The sequence below is a fragment of the Oryctolagus cuniculus genome, chromosome 2, assembly GCF_051225735.1.
Source record: "Oryctolagus cuniculus isolate XC-2025 breed Fujian yellow rabbit chromosome 2, ASM5122573v1, whole genome shotgun sequence".
Taxonomy (NCBI): domain Eukaryota; kingdom Metazoa; phylum Chordata; class Mammalia; order Lagomorpha; family Leporidae; genus Oryctolagus; species Oryctolagus cuniculus.
The window spans coordinates 174575555-174595404 of record NC_142868.1 but is presented as its reverse complement, the minus strand read 5'-3'; the positions used below and the strand labels follow the sequence as shown (position 1 = coordinate 174595404).

At 39.7% G+C, this 19850-nt stretch overlaps 1 long non-coding RNA gene across 2 annotated transcripts in view; it reads left to right on the top strand.

Annotated features, from left to right (window-relative positions):
- The first annotated feature begins 462 nt into the window (after positions 1-462).
- Positions 463-19850, top strand: part of LOC149128150 (uncharacterized) — an 83677-nt gene continuing 64289 nt past the window's right edge. The window contains exons 1-2 of one of the 2 annotated variants that reach the window (XR_016229483.1): positions 463-785; positions 1310-1413. This is a non-coding gene — a long non-coding RNA (uncharacterized LOC149128150). The remainder of the gene's footprint in view (positions 786-1309; positions 1414-19850) is intronic. The other variant, XR_016229481.1, reaches the window with a different exon arrangement.

The window sequence follows — 19850 nt, the reverse complement described above, 5'->3', positions numbered from 1 at the left end:
AAACTTGCTTCAAAAAGCATTTCAATTCTTCTCCCCCAACCCCAAAAGAAAAACAACGAAAGTCCTCCCTAGGCCTCCTACCTCACACATCCTTTGTCTCTTAGAAATTCCATTTACATGCCACTCCTATAGAAAATAAAGGACTCGGAGTAGGTTCATTCATAGTATTTTATCAGAAAATGATGCATCTTCAAGCCCAAGCCTTGCTTATAGGACATAACTACTTCTATTGAAACTGAGACTATAAGAAATTAAGGATAATTTGACTATGGTGCGTATACCAAAGCTGAGTTATTTGAGGCCAAATTTTCTTTAGCTTGTTTATTGGTGTTCACTTGGAAAACACACACACACAGGGCCCTAACTTGGGCTGCTTTTTCTAATCAAATGCATTTCCTGCCTTCTTTCCTCAGTGCTCAGCCTATTTATAGCCCTGGAAAGGAAAAAGCCCCACTGGAGGCAGGAAAACTAAGTTCGGAAAGAATAGGAGGAAGTGTGCCTGCCATTTAGCCAAACAACCTTTAATTCATTGAACTCAAAGCCTAGCAGCTTGACTGTTGTTAGGCGTAAGCAGCTTGCAAATTTCTTTTCATTTTTTTCCCCTCTTTATTTTTGAACTGCATTTGGGCAATGGAGGTGATGACAGCATTTTAGAAGAGAGAACCGGGCTCTCTAGGTATTTAGACACATTGAAGAGAAAACTTGCTAGAAATTGATGAAGTGGAAAGAAAAAGATGATTCAATAGTGGGAGGAACTATAAATGATCACACATCTGCGAATTAAGGTATGTGTCGTGTTTCAGTCTGTCTGTTGTATCTTCATGCACTTTAGGAATTATATTGATGTTAGCATGGGCAATACTTGTGGTTTGAGGGCATGTAACTTTTCAGTGGGCCTTATTTTTACCTCTGAAGGAGTCTGGAAACCTGCCCCAGTTGACATTGTTAGTCTTAACAATAAATATTTCATAAAATAATAATTTCCTTAGGATAACTTTATTCCACTAACTTCAATAGTTTCTTTATCATCAGGAGATTAGATAGTATAAATAATTTCATGGATGATCACTTCAGAAAAAAGTGTTTTTCTGGTATTTGTTTTCCTGTTTGAAAAGCTAATTAATATCCATCTATGGTTTCTTTGATCAATGACGGCTTAGAATATATTTAATAAACAGGTCCTCAAGCAAAAATAGACATTTCTAGAAAAAGTCATTTTAACCAAAATTTAAATTTTATATGAAATTAATTGGAGATAAAGATTATTTATTTAAATATAAATATTCTTTTCCTGGACATTCACTTTCAGAAAAGAACTTTCAAGAAGTACAAAAACAAACAAACAAACAAACAAACAAAAAAACAACAAGAAAACAGTGAACTGTTTCCAGGGCTAGAAACTGCTCACAGCAAGTATTTGCATTTAAATTATTATTTAAAAACATTCTTTCAGCATCTATTTTCTGAATGCCTTGAAAAATGTCACTGGGTTTGAAAGTGGAAAGGTTGAAAGGAAATGGATTAAATCCAAGAACAGTTGATGCTGCCCACGGAAACTTGGAAAGCTCCTAGGGACATTCTGAATTCTTTGAACATTCCTTGCCCTAAACAAGCACATTTGTTTAAATGATGCACCCTATTTGCATCTACTGCTGATAATATCCACAGTTATGTGTTGGAGTAACTTGATTGATGTCACCACAATAACTAACAAAGGAATACGTTTCTGGTGGTTTATTGAAAAGGAAGACAAGGAGGAAATGTGTTTCTGTGATTTGGGCTTATCCTTGTTTGAGATTGGGATGTTTAGAATCTGTCGTAAGAAGATAGAGAAACTGGAAGTCAGAAGTGCAGCGCCAGCCAGGACCCGCATAGGAGGCCAGGACTCGGTTCTGGCTCAGTGTGGGTCTCATTTCCTGGGAAAATGTAAGGGTCTTTTTTTTTTTTTTTTTTGATTAGAAAATGATAATTCATTCCACGGACACCATAGGAGGGTATGATGCTGTTAAACAGAAAAGTCGTGATTTCTTAGTTGAAATTAAGTTGCGAGGAAACAATCTTGGTGAATGTGGTAGACCTGAAGAAGCAAACTCAGAGCTTATTTTCAGGACATTCAAGTGCTACCATCAGTTCTCAGTCTATTTTCTGACCCCACAGACAGTCTAAGGTAGCCGAGCTAATTGCCACAGCACGGAGCTGTAATGGTGGAGAGGTTGCTCAGAGCTGTCCTGATTCATCTTGTCCTGGAACTCAGAGAAGTGCTTAGTACTGCTTCAGGTTTAAGCAATAGATAAAATTATGAGTTATATATTTCATTCTAAGAATCTATTTTTTTCACTTGTAAAAGTCTCATTGTAGGTCACTGGTTCCTGGATGTCCACGGGTGCTTATAAATCTACGAAATGCTAGTTATTGGAAATACATTTCTCAGGAATTGCTTAATAGTTTCACACAGTAATTGATGTGTTTTCAAGCTTTTGGGAACATTATAAGTGAGAGCTAATTTTGAAAAAAAATTGTCCAATATAACTTTTTTCCATTTAATAGACATTTATTGTTCATTCTCAGTATGACTCCTAGAATCACTATGTGCTTGCAGTTTATGTAGCAGAAACCACCCTTGGCCCTCTCATTTAAATATAAGTGAAATCAGGTTGCTGAATAGACCATGGGAAGCAGCAAGGAAATCAGAAGTTGTCAAATAGACTCTGCAGGTGTGGGATGTGTTGAAAACAGGAGAAGCACTAGGTCAGGTGGCTGCACACTCCTGCCATCTGGCCTCATGCTGGTCAGAGGAGGAAGGGGCGTTACTTGTTGATTTTGTGCATCTACAGGAACCTGAAATTTGGAATAATGACCTCTGGAGAGTCCCTTTCTCCTATGTACTCATCCCCTCACATTCTCTATTACAGGCCAATAAGCAACTCCACATCATCAAAACATATTTTTAAGGTCTCCTTCTTATAATATAATAATAGGAGAGAATGTGTTAAAGAAGATGATGTGGGCAGGCATTGTGGTGCAGCGGGTTCAGCTGCTGGTATCCCATATCATAATGTGGGTGCCAGTCCTGCTCTGCTTCTAATCCAGCTTCCTGCTAATGCACCTGGCGGGCAGCAGATGATGATGCAAGTACTTACATTCCTGCCACTCACATGGGAAACCCGGATGGAATTCCTGGCTCCTGGCATCAGCCTGGCCCAGCCCCAGCTATTGGAAAGCACTCTCTCTCGCTCGCTCGCTCTCTCTCTTTCAAATTAATTTATTAAACAAAAAAGAGGACAACATACTTTATGGTCCAAAGAAATGACCAAAGAGACAGCAGCAGGTCAGGGAGTTAGCCAGAGAAATGACGATTTTGGTTTCAGTCCTGCTAAATTTGAGATGATGATGGAGAGCCAGGTAGAAAAAAGTAAACAAACAACTGAAAATGGGCAGTAATTTAGGAGGGAGGTAACCACTGGAAGTGACAGCCAACCTCTAATGAGCATTCATTACACATCCAGGCTCTATTATTTTATTTAATGCTCACAATCACCTTTGGGCAGGCTCCACCACTAGTCACATTTTATAGATGAGTAAATGGATGTTCAGAGAAGTTAAATAACTTGTCTACGATAGCACAGCTGGTGAGAGATAGAAAATGGAACCCAGGCATATATGAGGCCAAAGCCCGTGTGCCTGCTAATTCGCATGAAAAATGCAAGGATATTGCAGTGGATTTTACTTTCATCACCTGCAGAGGTCTAAAGGTACCAATTTTTCATGCTATAACCCAAATTCTAACCAGATTTCTTTTATTCTTCCTAACAGTGGTAATGCTAATAAAATCCTGCACTTCTTGATTTATCTCTCTTATAGGATTGGCTTATGCACCGAGATTTCTTATTTGTTTACTTTTATCTAAGTAGCTTTCCACTTCAGTGACTCATTTTTGATTTTCCCTTCGTTATGTGGCAAAATGAAGATTATGGTGAAGAGAAAAAATCGAGCCCAAGAATGATGTTGAATTCCTCTCCCTGTCCCTGGCTGCCCTCTAGTGGTGATCCCCGTGAACAGTGTTCAGCCCAGCTCAGAGACTGCAGAGCTGGGCACTGGAAGTGAGCTCTTCCTTTGCAAGCTCCAAACAGTATTATATTAGCAAGCACTCGCAGAGGCACAATGGGGTGGTCTGGAATGGTGTGGATGCTGGTTGTGTGATTCTGGAAAAGGACTTCATGGAATTCCTGACAGCTGTATAGCTAACTGGTCCAGAGGGCATTTTGCACAGACCAGTTTTACATCTATATTAAGCTTTGTAAGTGTTAAGATTTATTTCACTTGCTTACCCTTTTAGGAAGGCACATATGTCATATTTGGTTACTAAACTTTTAACACACATACATGCCTTTATGATGAAGAAGCCTACCTACATATTTTATTGTAAATATTTTAAAATACATAGTATTTTTTAGTAAAAAATGAGAAGTCTATCTTCTAGGAATATTGCCTAAGGAAAGAGTCATAGATTCAAATAAAAATGTATGTAAAAGAATCTTTATCTGTTTGTAAGACATACTTGGTAACTAACCTAAATATACAAAAATGAAAGAGTGGCTAAATGAATTTCCAAGGTGTAGGGAATTTTACAGCTACTCAATTATAATAAAATATTTAATGGCATTGGAAACTGTTCATAGTAAATGGGAAGTAAGGCTACAAAGTTGTATACATGGTGTGATCCCACTTGCTTAAACACATGTATCCATGTATGAGAAAGTGTTACAAGATAAAAATTCTATGCCAAGCTTTAACAATAGGAATTTCAAATTTGTGGGGTAATGATGATTTTTATAATTTGTCTCCAGCGTAATACGTAGGTACTACTTTTTTTTTTTGACAGGCAGAGTTAGAGAGAGCAAGCGAGACAGAGAGAAAAGTCTTCCTTTTCCGTTGGTTCACCCCCCAAATGGCTGCTGTGGCCGGCGCTGCACCGATCCGAAGCCAGGAGCCAGGTGCTTCCTCCTGGTCTCCCATGCGGGTGCAGGGTCCAAGCGCTTGGGCCATCCTCCACTGCCTTCCCGGGCCACAGCAAAGAGCTGGACTGGAAGAGGAGCAACCGGGACAGAACCCGGTGCCCCAACCAGGACTAGAACCTGGGGTGCCGGCACCGCGGGCAGAAGATTAGCCAAGTGAGCCCCGGCACCGGTACTACTTTTGTAATAAAGGATAAAACCCAGGATGTTTTTAAAACAAAGAGCTCTAAGTCTCTGTTCTAATTTCTTGCTATTTTGGGTGACAAAGTTTGTGCTAATTCAGCGCCATTGAGAGCCTTGTTGTGCAGTGAGGAGCTGTATCCTGTTTGTGACAGCATAATTTATTGTAATGGAAAAGCTTAGGATGCACTGCCTGCTCCATGACTTCACTGCATCCATCAGCAACAGGAAACAAAGACACACACTTTTTTTTTTATGTTTTAGTAATAATTGACAATTGGAGGAAATGGACGGCGGAGAACAATGATGGACAGACAAGATGGTCAGCAAATCAGACTGGGAAATGCAGTGGAACCAATCTCAGCCTTATTCATGAGATGATTTCAGAACATTACAAAAATGTTATTGTTTTGTTCTCGATCTACTTTTGCAATCGCTATTGTTTTTACCAGCAGTTACACAATTCTTTGCTGGCAGCAATGGCCTCCAATATGTTTTTAATTCAGTAATCCAGTAATCCTACATCAGGGATTTGGTACTGAATTCTTATGTGTATTAATATTCAGGGTCAGGGTGAGCTCCTCCCTGTGCACAAAGCCAGTAATGAGGCTCAACCGCGTTTCTGTAACTCTGCTGCCTCTGGTCGGCTGCTGGTTGCCCAGATAAGCACATTTAAAAATCTTTGTTTTCCATTAGATACAAAATCAAATTCATTGTTCTATTTGCTGTGATTTCAGTTTAGCAGCAATGGACAGAGGCTGGCGGGGCGGGGTGGGGGGGGGGACACAACAAAAACTCTAAGGAATTCATGATTGGCTGTTCAGTTTCCATGCCATGAGATGGGCACAGTTCATAATCCCTTAGAAGAAAATGAGGGATGGGGCGCTGTACCTGAGGTGCCAGCCTCCCATATGGGCTCTGGTTCACGTTCTGGCTGCTCAACTTCTGATCCAGTTCCCTGTTCCCTGCTGTGGCTTGGGAAAGCAGCAGGAGATGGCCCAAGTGCTTGGGCCCCTGCACCCATGTAAGGACCTAGAAGAAACTGCCGGTTCCTGGCTTTGCATCGGCCCAGCTGTTGTGTCTGTTTGGGGAATGAATCATGGATGGAAGAACTTTCTCTCTGTCTCTCTCTCTCTAACTCTACTTCTCAAATAAATAAATAAAAACTTCTAAAAAGAAGAAGAAGAAAAAAATGAGGGGCATGGTATAAGTTAGGAAAGAGTTAAATAAATAGGTGTTATGCTGCAGTAATATTTGGCTCTTGTAGTGACTTGTGTCCTTTATGTCTCGTTGGATACTATTAAAATTCTGTGCATGGGGAAACTAATTTTAGTGGGGAAACTAAAATCTGACAGCAGCTTTGAGTTTTGGAGGACAAAGCAGCAGCAGCACTGACTTAGCCTTAAAGGCCATGTACTGGTCAAGTTATTTTTTGTGGAGGTTTCTGGACCAGCACTGTGAGTGACATGGTTCATTACATACTTCTAGTGACCATGTTAAAAACAACAGGTATGAGGTAAATGGTTAGCCTAATGGTTAGGACACCCATTGGGACACTCTACCCCATACTGGAGTGCTTAGGGTCAAGTCCCAGCTCTTCTCCCAATTCCGGCTTCTTGCTAACATGCACCCTGGGAGGCAATAGGGAATGACTCAAATACTTGGGTCCATGTGGGAGACCTGAATCAAGTTCCAGCTCCTGGCTTTAGTCCAGTCCAGCCTGGAACACCCTGGCCACTGCAGGCATTTGAGGAGCAGAGTAGCAGAGCAGCAGTTGAGAGCTCTCTGTTTCTTTGCCCAATAAATAAATATTTTTTAAAGGTACAATGAATTTTAATAATATAGTTTATTTAACCAAATATATCAAAAACAGTATCATTTTCAACCTGCAATTAAGATAAAAAAATTTGTTAATAAAATATTTTATTTTCCTCTTTTTGTACCAAGCATTTGAAATCCAGTATGTGTTTTATGTTTATTGCACATCTCACTTTGGACCAACTTCACTTCAAATGCTCAGTAGCTTCAGTTTGACTGGTGGCTACTGTACTGGATGGTGCAAATCTAAACAGAAAAGTTGTCATTTTACCCACAGTTACATACATAACATTTGAATTCTGGTTGTGAGATGCTACTATTTATTTGGGAGTTACATTATTCTCCATTCTGATGGATTCAAGTCTTAACAATTATTAACTAAACTGAATAATCAAAAAGCAAGCAAAGAATTGGCAGATTTTGAGATTTGGCTTTTAGAACAATACAAGTGTTCATTTAGGCTGGGTAACTATGGGTTTCTCAATTGAGAATAAGGCAAGATAAACATTGGAGTCTTAATCATGCATGAAACTTAGTATGAAGGAAGAAATCTTCAGCAATAAAAGCACACATGCAGTTCTAACACTGAGACCCTTTCCTGACATCTTTTCTGCATTTTGCCTTGTCTTATGTAAAGGGTAGGAAGTACGCTTCAATAGTCGTGTATAACTACAATGCCTCAGGGACTCGCATGCTGGTCAGCTGGAGTGATAAAGATAGTTCTATGAACTAAATATGGAGATACAAAAATAGAACTGGTGGAAGTGGACAGAACTGCAAGACACTGTAGGTTCTCATGGCTCTGCCAATTGCAGAGACCTGGAAAGACCGGCTTCTGAAGTCCTGGCAATGAGTTGCAGCCAACTGGAGCAATCATATTTTGGGTTCATTTCTTATTCCATGAGGGTTTGATTATAAAGGTAGATTTAAAGCAGTCAGAAAATTCTAAAATCAAAATAAAAGTTAAAGACATTTGAAATCTAAATAATGACCATTCATTGCATGATTTACGAATTGGTAACACTCCAAAAGCTTGTTTTTAATTTTCTTGGCTCTCTGAATTCACTTTCCATTCTCCCCAAAGAAACAAAGTTATAAATAGTGACTGGGTACGTGCACCTAAAATGTAATATGTCCACAATGAAGTTACTCCAATGTATTCAGAAGGTATTATCATTTGTATTAAATTATGTTTTATACATTTGTATTAATAAGTAAATCAGTACAAAGAATTTATAATGGGATAGTATTAATATATTAATACATTATGCAGATATGAATATGTTAAGAATTATACTACATTAATTAGCACAGTAATAACTAACAAAAACAAAGAATATACTTCCTCAACTCACAATCACCTTTTTTTGCAAATTGTTTCCCAGGTTTTTATTTCTTTTTTTTAACTTTTATTTAATAAATATAAATTTCCAAAGTACAGTTTATGGATTACAATGGGTTCCCCCCCATAACTTCCTTCCCACCCGCAACCCTCCCATCTCCCACTCCCTCTCCCATTCCATTCACATCAAGATTCATTTTCAACTCACAATCACCTTTTATCCAAAGCAACAGACACTGCTAGAGGCTCCAGGACGTGCCACATGCTGTATTGGGTTTGGGGACAGGCATGAGAGATAACCATATTTATTTTGTCTGTTAAAATTGCTAGGAAAGCAAAATTACTAAAGAAGAATAATGAAATAGACATAATTCTTTCTTAACGGGACTACTTTATCTAAGTGACTCTGCGGTTGAGAGACCTTTCTTTAGACTTACATTTAAGTTTGCTCCCAAACTTTGTATTTGCCTTTTTAAGGACAAAACACCCTAACACTGCTTTCATTGTGTAGCTAAAGTCAGACCTTTTTGGATTCCCACATGCGGCAAGGTTTTCCTGAAGTAACAGCTAGCTGAGAGGTAGAAGCAAAGAAGATGGAGAGAGGCCTGTGAGAAAGAGAGTGGTGCAACATTGCTCATTTCTCTTGGGGGGAAGGGCAGGGAGGACTTGGGGCTTCGAGAAATGATCCTGGGGCAGGCACTTAGCCCTGTGTTTGATTTCTGCATTTCTTATCAGAGGACCTAATTCCTGGTTGTGACTTCTGACTCCAGCTTCCTTCAGTGGAGTCCCTGGGATGTCACAGTGATGGTTCAAGTAACTGGGCTCCTGCCAACCATGTGGGAAACCTGGACTGAGTTCCTGGCTCCTAGCTTACACCCTGACCTACTCCTGGGGCATTGTGTGCATCTGAGGAATGAGCCAGTGGATGAGAGTGTACTCCCTCTCTCATCTCTCTCTGCCTCCCAAACAAATAGTTTTGAAGAAAGATCTTCTGAGGCCTCTGGGGCAATGAAAAGGAGGGGGAGGCAGTGCATGCAACGAGCCTTCAAATGTCAAACGTGCTTTTTAAGTCAGTTTTTTTTTTTTAATCTTAGGAAATGCCATTAACTGTTGGATTTTGCAGATATTACCTTTTTTTTTTTTTTAAATCACAAGCTAATGAGGAAGGATTGATGAGGTCAGACATCAACTGAACTTCAGACAAGGTTAAGACATCTGGGTTGAGGGGTGCAGCTGCTTGGTTTCACAAAGTAATAACAGTGTTCACAAAATAACAATAGTGTGTTGAGATTATGTTTGTAGCCCTAAGAATAGCAGTCTAGGCCAAGAGAACAATCTCATTGGGAACCCCATCATGTAATTTCTTATGTCTAGGAACCAGACTCTTTTTTTTTTAAGATTTATGTATTTATTTGAGAGGTAGAGTCACAGACAAAAGGTTACAAAGAGAAAGGTCATCCATTTGCTGCTTCACTCCCCAAATGACCAAATGTCTGGAGCTGAGCCAGGTGCTTCCTCCAGGTCTGCCACGCAGGTGCAGGGGCCCAAGCACTTGGCCCATCTTCAGCTTTCCCAGGCCATTAGCAGGGAGCTGGATTGAAAGTGGAGCAGCCGGGATGGGAACCAGTGCCCATAAGGGATGCCTGCACCATAGGCAGCGGCTTTACCCACCATGCCACATTGCCGGTCCCAGAACTTTTTCCACTGGTAGTGGAGACACAGTGACAAAAACAGGATAGGGCAGCTGAGCTGTGTGCTGCTCAAACAGTGTGCTCGCACTGCAGGGTGCATGTCTGTGTTTCTATCTCAGGAGCTCCCACCAGCTCACTTAGTTCATCCTTCTTCGGTATCCTCTCTCTCAATTTCTTTTGCTTCTACAATATTTTCTTCAAAATACCCACATTTCTCTTTTGCCATGAAAACTATTGCCCCACCTGCCTAAACCTCCTGCCCCTCCAGTCACCCACTTGGATCACCCAGTGTCACAGCTGGAATTCTCCGTGTGCATCTGTCACGGACCACCTTGATTTCCTCACTTCTCTTGCAGATTTTCAGCACATAAATTCTGATGCTCTCTTTTCCCCCACTCCACTAGAAACTAGAAAATCAGAGACTCTAAATAATGAACAGTCCCTTTTCAGCTTTTCTACTCCTCTTCCCAGTCCCATTTCATAGCCTAACTTTTTCCTTTCTCTATTGAATTCTGAAATACTGCAAGTTCCTTTGGATCTTCCCATCTTCGTGAGCATTATTTCCCTCTGCTTTTAAAAGTAACAATTTAGGGGCCAGCGCTGTGGTGCAGCGGGTTAACGTCCTGGCCTGAAGTGCTGGCATCCCATATGGGCGCCGGTTCTAGTCCTGGCTGCTCCACTTCCAATCCAGCTCTCTGCTATGGCCTGGGAAAGCAGTGGAGGATGACCCAGGTCCTTGGGCCTCTGCACCCGCGTGGGAGACCCAGAGGAAACTCTTGGCTCCTGGCACAGCTCTGGTCATTGCAGCCAACTGGGGAGTAAACCATCAGATGGAAGACTTCTCTCTCTCTCTCAACCTCTCCTCTCTCTGTGTAACTCTGACTTTCAAATAAATAATAAAATAAATCTTAAAAAAAAAAAAAAGTAACACTTTAGTACAGGTTTCTGTTTTCTAGCTCCCTCCTAATTCTTTCTCCCCATGAGAACTTGCTCATGGCACCAATCTGTAAAGAACTCTGATTTTGCTTATGGAGCTCTGAGTTCTAGAACTGTACCCTATATTCTAGGACAAGGTGTCTAATTGTCAGCACTGTGTTTTTCCTTGATGTTCCATCATCACCTAAAACTGATCACGTATAAGATAAAAGTTCTGCCCTCTTCCCTTAGCTACTCCGCCTCTGGTATCATTTCCTGTAATGGCGACATCATCCCATCCAGGTTCGAACCGTCTTGTCCTCCATTGTATCCTTCGCCTTCCTGTAACCCAATTGATTTTTCCTGTTAAATATGTCTCACATCCGTTCCTCCCTTCCCATCACTACTGCTTCCGTTCTTGTTTCTTAAACTATTCATAGACTCTCTCAGTAACCCTAGAGGTGGTTTCCTTCCCTTAGGGGCTTCCCATACACTCAACCTTCCATCCTTCTGCAAGTATAATGTCTAGGAACTGCCCGGGATCTTAGCCAGAGTGCAAGGAACAGAAATACATTCAAAGTGGTTATGGTTGTTATAAGAAAAAGTATGTCTCATGAAAATGCAAGAAGTGAAGTTGAGACAAGGCAAGCATCTCTCTCCAGAAACCAGTTTTTAGCAAAGAGAAGACTGAATTGGGACTGGAAAACTGTCTACTGCACTATACATTTAAGTCTTAAAGAATCCCCCTGCCCCACCCCGACCCTATTCTGACTTCCCTTTCCCTCTCTCTCTCTCTCTCTCTGGTCCTAACCGATATGCCTGCTAACTAGCCTTCAATGTGTCCCACACTTTCCCTGGCCACAGTTTTCCCTGTGATGATCTGGCCAGCTAGGTCTATGCCTCCCTCCTTTCTCTAAACCTAAACTTGCCCTTCTAGACGAAGCACAATCTGCCTTCTTTGATGAAGCCCTCACCAATTTTCAGTGAGTTTGCCCTCTTCAAAAATACTTTAACATACATACATTCAAAAATACTATAACACATATACCGTGTAATGCTAAACAAATGTTTATATATGAAGATCTCTGCATACTTTAAGATTTTTATTCATTCATTCATTAAACATAAGTTTAGAAAGTTGGTATGTGTACTCCCTTATACCAGGTACTCTAGGAGAAGGAAAAAAATTAAGACATAGTTTAGGATTTCAAATTGTACCTGGATAACACTTGGTTTGTGTCTAAATCCCTATCTCAGCCCAAATAGTCTGTAACCCTGTCATTCCTGATAAGTAGTCGTATATTTTTTCGCAGCCAATTTTTCATCATTGTGGGGATTCATTCTTTAGGGCTATGACATTGCTTTTTTAAACACCTACTTTTTACCTATCTCCATATATATATATATTCATATATATATTTATCCTCATATTACATTATGCTATATATGAGGGGGCCTTCATATGGTTCATGAAAAATATTAATTATCTTTAATTCTGTTTCCCTGAATTTTTAAAAGCAACATCATCAATATGATGGAATATTGTGCAGCCATCTGCAAAAATTATGTTTTGGGAAGACTGTTTAATGGCATTGGACTCTTTAAGGATATTTAATGACATTTGCAATGTTTATGATATAAGGTAAACTACAAAAGACATCATGACTTTTAGAAGAAACAGGAGATATGTTTTATTAGTTACCTATTTCTATGTAATAAATCAAGTGCCTTTAAACAGCAGTAATCATTTATTACCTCTCAGAATTTCTGTGGTCGATGGAGGAGTGTTTCTCCTACTCATGAGATGCAGCCAGTTGTCACTTGGGGCTAGCAACATCTGAAACTCAACAGTGACTAGATGAACTCCCTCTGTTTTCTTTTTGTTCCCTAGCTTTATTAAATATAAAAGACAAAAATCATATATCTTTATGTTATGAATCATGATGTTTTGATATATATATGCATTATGTAGTAATTAAATCAAGATATTTATCACTCACGTAACCTTTTGTGGTAAGAACATTTAACAACAGTTTTCAAGCATACCACACCTTAGTATTGCTAAAGCCACCGTGGTACATGATCCATCTCCAGGACCTACAAATCCTAACTGAAACTTCCTCCCTTTACGAAGACCTCCTCCTTTCCCTCCCACCTCCTCAGCCTCTGGCAACCACAATTCTGTATCAATTCAACTTTTTAGTAATAGTCTTCCAAAGCTTCATGGAAAAGGGGTATTATGAAAAATTTGCATGGATTTCAAATTTTTTCCAAAAATTAGCCTTTTATTTTATTTTAAAATTTTAAAAATGTTTTAAATTATTAATTAATTAATCATTAATTAATTATTAATTATTTATTAAGAGGTAGAGTTACAGACAGAGAGGGAGAGATGGAAAGAAAGATCTTCCATCCACTGGTTCACTTCCCAAATGGCCACAGTGGCCAGAGCTGGGCCGATCCGAAGCTAGGAGCCAAGAGGTTCCTGCACATGGGTGCAGGGGCTCAAGCACTTGGGCCATCTTTCTGCTGCTTTCCCAGGACATAGCAGGGAGCTGGATTGAAAGTGGAACAGCCGGGACACAAACAGGCACCCATATAGGTCGCTAGTACCACAGGCATAGTCCTAACCTACTACGCCACAGCACCGGCCCCAATAAACCTGTCTTTTAATTTTACCTTCCAAGAACTTTTTGAAGTATCCCCATATAAATGATATCATGCTATAATTGTCTTTCTCTACTTGGCTGTTTCATTCAGCACAATGTCCTCCAAATTCATTCATGTTATCTCAAAGGACAAGATTTTTGAAAGGCTGAATAGTATCCATTGTGGTTCTATCACCTTTACCTATGCATCCGTCCATTCCTAGCCTGGCTATTGTGATAGTTCCCCTACAAGCGTTAGGTGTTCAGATGTCTCTGACATGCTGCTTCTATTTTCTCTAGGTATATGAGAATACTTAAAAAGTTCATGGAAAATGGAATTAAAAAATAAGTTTATTTGTTGTGACAGAATTGAAAACCATGTATAGTTCTTCTCATAATACCCATTTTCATAAACATTTTGGGCTGTGAGTTTCCTTTATAATAATTCTAATTTTTTGAGGAAACTCCATACAATTTTCTATAATAGCTATACTAATTTGCATCCCAACCAACAGTATACAAGAGTTTCTTTTTCTCTGCCTTCTCACCACCACTTGTATCTTGTCATTTTGATATTACTTGTTGTAATAGGCCATATGTGGTTATGTCTCATTGTAGATTTAATATACATTCCCCCAGTCATTAGTGATTTTGAATATTTTTTCACATAACTGTTAGCCATTTGTATTCTCTTGAGGAATATCTATTCGAATCTTTTGCCTGTTTCAAAATTAGATCATTTGCTTTATTGCTATAGAGTTGAGTTCTTTACATATTTTGGATGTTAACTTTCATCAGATATATGGTTAGCAAATATCTTCTACTATTCTAGAGATTATCTGCTCTCCGTTGATTGTTTCCTTTGTAGTACTGAAGCTCTTTAGTTTGATGCACTCTCAAGTATCTCTTCTCACTTTCGTTGCCTGTTTTAGAGTTGTAGCCAGAAATTCGTTGTCCACACTAACTCCAAGAAATTTTCCCTAAGTTTTCTTTTAGTTTCAAATCTTATATTTAAATTAATCCATTTAAGTTGATTTTTGTATATGATGTGAGAGAAGGGTCCAATATCATTTTTCTTCATTTGGATATGAAGTTTTCCCCACATTATTTCTTGAATAGACTTTCCTTTCTATTGCGTATTCTTGACAACTTTATCAAAGTTAAACTGACCTTAAATGTGTGGATTTATTTCAGGGATTTCTATTCTGTTCCTTGGTCTGTGTGTCTTTTTTTTTTTTTTTATGCCAGTTCCATTCTGTTTTGATTATTGTGGTTTTGTAATACATAGAAGGTAACTCAAAAGGTTTGTGGGAAAATGGCATTAAAATGTAAGTTCATTTTGGTGTAAAAATGTTGAAATTGTATATATGTGAATCTTCAAAAAATTCTTTGAAAATGCACATTACAAAAAACTGCATGGATTTCAAATCTTGTATTTTAAGACGTTTACCCACAACTTTTTCAAGTTCCCTTGAGTTTTTAAATCAGGTAGTATGATACTTCCATCTTAGTTCTTTTTTTTTTTTTTTTTGAAAATTTTATTTATTTACTTGAGTGGTAGCTACAGACAGAGAGAAGGAGAGACAGAGAGAAATATCTTCCATCTATTGATGCATTCCCCAAATGGCCACAGGGATCAGAGCTGGGCCAATCCAAAGCCAGGAGCTAGGAGCTTCCTCCATTCTCCTACATGGGTGCAGGGGCCCAATACTTGGGCCATCTTCTACTTTTTTCCCAGGCCATAGCAGAGAGCTGGGTCAGAAGAGGAGGAGCAGCTGGGACATGAACCAGCACCCATGAGGGATGCAGGTGCCTCAGGTGGCGGCTTAGCCTGCTATACCACAGCACTCACCACACCAGCTTGGTTCTTATTGTTCCAGATTGCTTGGACTATTCAGGGTTTTGTGGTTCCATGTGAATTTTAGGATGACATTTGTTATTTCTCTGAAAAATATCATTGAAATTTTGATAGAGATTTCATTGAATATGTGGATCACTTTAAGTAGTATGGACATTTTAACAATATTAATTTTAAAAATCCATTTACATGGTATAGCTTTTATTTATGTTATCTTATATTTATTAATATTTTGTCATTTTTAGTGTACAATTCTTTTACCACTTTAATTAACTTTATTTTTTAGTATTTTATTTTATGTGTTACTATAAATGTGATTTCTTAATTTCTGGATAGCTCATTGTCAGTGTATAGAAATGCTAGTGATTCTTTTATGTTGACTTTGTATTCTACAACCATATTGAATTCATTTATCAGTTCAAACAGTTTTTCTGGTGAGTGTTCCTGGTTTTGAGTATTAAAGATCATATCAGCTGGCGCTGCGTCTCACTAGGCTAATCCTCTGCTTGCAGTGCTGGCAACCTAGGTTCTAGTCCCCGTTGGGGTGCCGGTTCTGTCCCAGTTGTTCCTCTTCCAGACCAGCTCTCTGCTGTGGCCCGGGAGGGCAGTGGAGGATGGCCCAGGTCCTTGGGCCCTGCACCCGCATGGGAGACCAGGAGGAAGCACCTGGCTCCTGGCTTCGGATCGGCGCAGCGTGCTGGCCATAGCGGTCATTTGGGGAGTGAACCAACAGAAGGAAGACGTTTCTCTCTCTGTCTCTCTCTCTCACTGTCTAACTCTGCCTGTCCAAAAAAAAAAAAAAATCCTATCATCTTCAAACAAGGATAATTCAACACTTTTCTTTCCAATTTGGATGACTTTTATTTCTTTTTCTTACCTAATTGTACCAACTAGAACTTCAAGTACTATCTAGAACTTCAAGTTCTAGTCTAGAAGTAATGTGGTGAGCATCCTTGACTTATTCTTGACCTTAGTATCATAATATCACAACAATTGTGATTTAGCTATGGTCTGGTCCTATCTGACCTTTATTCTGTGGACATATATTCCTTCCATAATTAATTTGTGGGAGTTCTTGTCATGAAAGGATGTTGAATGTTGTCAGATACTTTTTCTGAATCTAATGAGATGGTTATTTTTATAATCACATTTTGAACCATCCTTGCATCCCTAGAATAAATTTCACTGGATTATGGTATATGATTGTTTTACTGTGCTTGCTTTTTTTTTTTTTTTTTTTTTTTTGACAGGCAGAGTTAGACAGTGAGAGAGAGAGACAGAGAGAAAGGTCTTCCTTCCGTTGGTTCACCCCTCAAATGGCAGCTATGGCCGGCGTGCTATGCCGATCCGAAGCCAGGAGCCAGGTGCTTTTCTTGGTCTCCCACGCGGGTGTGGAGCCCAAACACTTGGGCCATCCTCCACTGCCTTCCCGGGCCACAGCAGAGAGCTGGACTGGAAGAGGAGCATCCAAGACAGAACTGGCACCCCAACCAGGACTAGAACCTGGAGTGCCAGAGCCTCAGGCAGAGGATTAGCCTAGTGAGCCATAGCACTGGCCTACTGTGCTATTGAATTTGGCTTGATAGTGCTTTGTTGAGGATTTTTGTATCTATGTTCATCAGAGACACTGGCTTATAATCTTATTTTCTTATAGTGTCTTTTATTATCAGAGTATTACTCATCTCAAAAAATGAATGTAGAAATGCTCCCACCTATTGAATTTCTCATAAGAATTTGAGAGATTGGTGTTTCTTTCTTAGATGTTTGGTAGAATTCAACAGGGAAGTCATTCAGTCCTCACCTTTTCTATTTGGAGGTTTTTAATTACTGGTTCAATCTCCTTACTTATTGGTCTATTTAGATTGTCTACATTTACATGACTCAATCTTGGTAGGTTGTGTTTCTATAAATATACACATTTCTTCTAAGTTATCTATTTTTGGTGTATAATTTTTCATAGTAATCTTTTATGATCCTCTGTATTTCTTTTCTTTTCTTTTCTTTTTTTTATTTGATGGGTAGAGTCATAGACAGTGAGAGAGAGAGACAGAGAGAGAAACGTCTTCCTTCTGTTGGTTCACTCCCCAAATGACCGCTATGGCCAGCACGCTGCGCCGATCCGAAGCCAGGAGCCAGGTGCTTCTCCTGGTCTCCCATGCAGGTACAGGGCCCAAGCACTTGGGCCATCCTTCACTGCCCTCCTGGGTCACAGCAGAGAGCTGGTCTGGAAGAGGAGCAACCAGGACTAGAACCTGGCACCCATATGGGATGCCGGCGCCGCAGGCAGAGGATTAACCAAGTGAGCCACAGTGCCGGCCCAATCCCCTGTATTTCTATAGTATTAGTGTAATGTCCCATATTTCATGTATAATTTTTAAAATTATTTATTTGAAAGGTAAAAATGGCAAGGAAAGGGGGGGAGAGAGAGAGAGAGAGAGAGAGAGAGAAAATGAGAATGAATCTTCTATTCACTGGTTAACTCCCCAAATGCCCACAATAGCTGGGGCTGGACCAGGCTGGGAACCCCAGCTGGGTCTCCAAGGTGGTTGGCAGGAACCCAAGTACTTGGGCTGTCATCTGCTGCCTTCCTGGGTGCATTAGCAGGAAGTTAGATCAGAAATGGAGAAGCCAAAGAAAAAACTGGCACTCAAATATGGGATGTGTGCTTTTCAAGAAGCAGCTTAATGCACAATGCTGCCCCTCAGGTATAATTTTGTTAGTTTGAGTCCTTTGACTTTTTTTCTTGGCCTAGATATTATTTGTCAAATTCATTTGTCCTTCTCAAAAAACCAATTTAATTTCTTTGATCTTTTCTATTGGTTTTCTAGTTTACTTTATTTGTTTGTTATAATATTTCCTTCCTTCCACTAACTTCGGGCTTATTTTTTCACGTTCCTTGAGGTGTAAAGTTAAGATCTTTCTTTTTCCTACATGTAGGCATTTATCACTATAAAATTCCCTCTTAGAACTGATTTTTGTGGTATCCCAAAGTTTTGGTATTTTGAGTTTCCATTTTTAATTTCTAAAATAATTCTCTATTTATTTTATTTATTTGAAAGGGAAAGAGAGATTGATTGATTGATTGATTGATCTTCCATCCACTGGTTCACTGCCTAGATGTTCCAAATGGCCGGGGTTGGGTCAGGCCAAAGCCGGGAGCCTGGAACTCAGTCTATCCCATATGCATGGCAGGGATGGCAGGGACACAAGAACTTGAGTCATTACCTCCTGCCTCTCAGGGTGTGCTTTATAGTTACATAAGGCTTGCACAATATAACTGTAGTTGCACCTTATGTCTGTCTTACACTGTAACAAGTTAACATCAACTTCATACAAAAGCCACACTTGGGGCCAGCATTATAACACGATGGGTTAAGCAGCTACCTGTGATGCTGGCATCCCATATGAGTGCCGTTTCGAGTCTTAGCTGCTCCATTTCTAATGTAGTCCCCTGAAAATATGCCTGGGAAAATAGTGGAAGATGGCCCAAGTGCTTGGGCCCCTGCCACCTGTGTGGGAAACCCCAATGGAGTTTCAGGTTCCTGGCTTTGGCCTGGCCCAGCCATGGCCATTGTAGCCATTTGGGGAGTGAACCAGAGGATAGAAGATCTCTGTCTCCCTGTATCTCTCCCCTCTTTCTGTAACTCCCCCTTTCAAATGAGTAAATACATCTTAAAAATATCTATACTCTTTACTTTTCCTCTACTTACATTTACATCATTAATGTCAGAATTTACATGTTTATATTAGTATCCTTTAACAAATGATGGTAGCTATGGTTATTTTTAACCCTTACTCATTATACTGGAGTTGCAAGTGATTTATACAGTGTCATTACAGTAGTAGAGTACAGAGGGTCCATGACTTATGATGATTTGACTTAAAATTGTTTAAACTTTATGGTGGTTTGAAAGTAATACACATTCAACAGGCAAGTATACCTTGAATTTTGACTTTTGATTTTTTCCCGGGCTTGCAATATGTTGTACAATACTCCCTGGTGATGCTGGGTGGCAGCAGTGACCAATAACTCCCAGTCATCCACACAGCCATGAGGGTAAGCAACTGATAATTTAGAGTGTATTGTGTTAACTATGTAGGTTAAGTGTATTAAATGCATCTTTTTCATTTTATTTGAAAGGCAAAGGGATAGGGACAGAGACAGAGACACAGACAAGAGAGAAATCTTGTATTTGCTAGTTCACTCCCTGAATGCCCACACCATCTAGAAATTGGCCCAGGACAAAGCCAGGGAGATTGAGTCCATCTGGGACTCAAGTACCTTAAAAATTATTTATTTACTTGAAAGAGTTACACAGAGAGAGAGAGAGAGAGAGACAGAGAGGGAGAGAGAGCGGTCTTCCATCCGCTGGCCCACTCCTA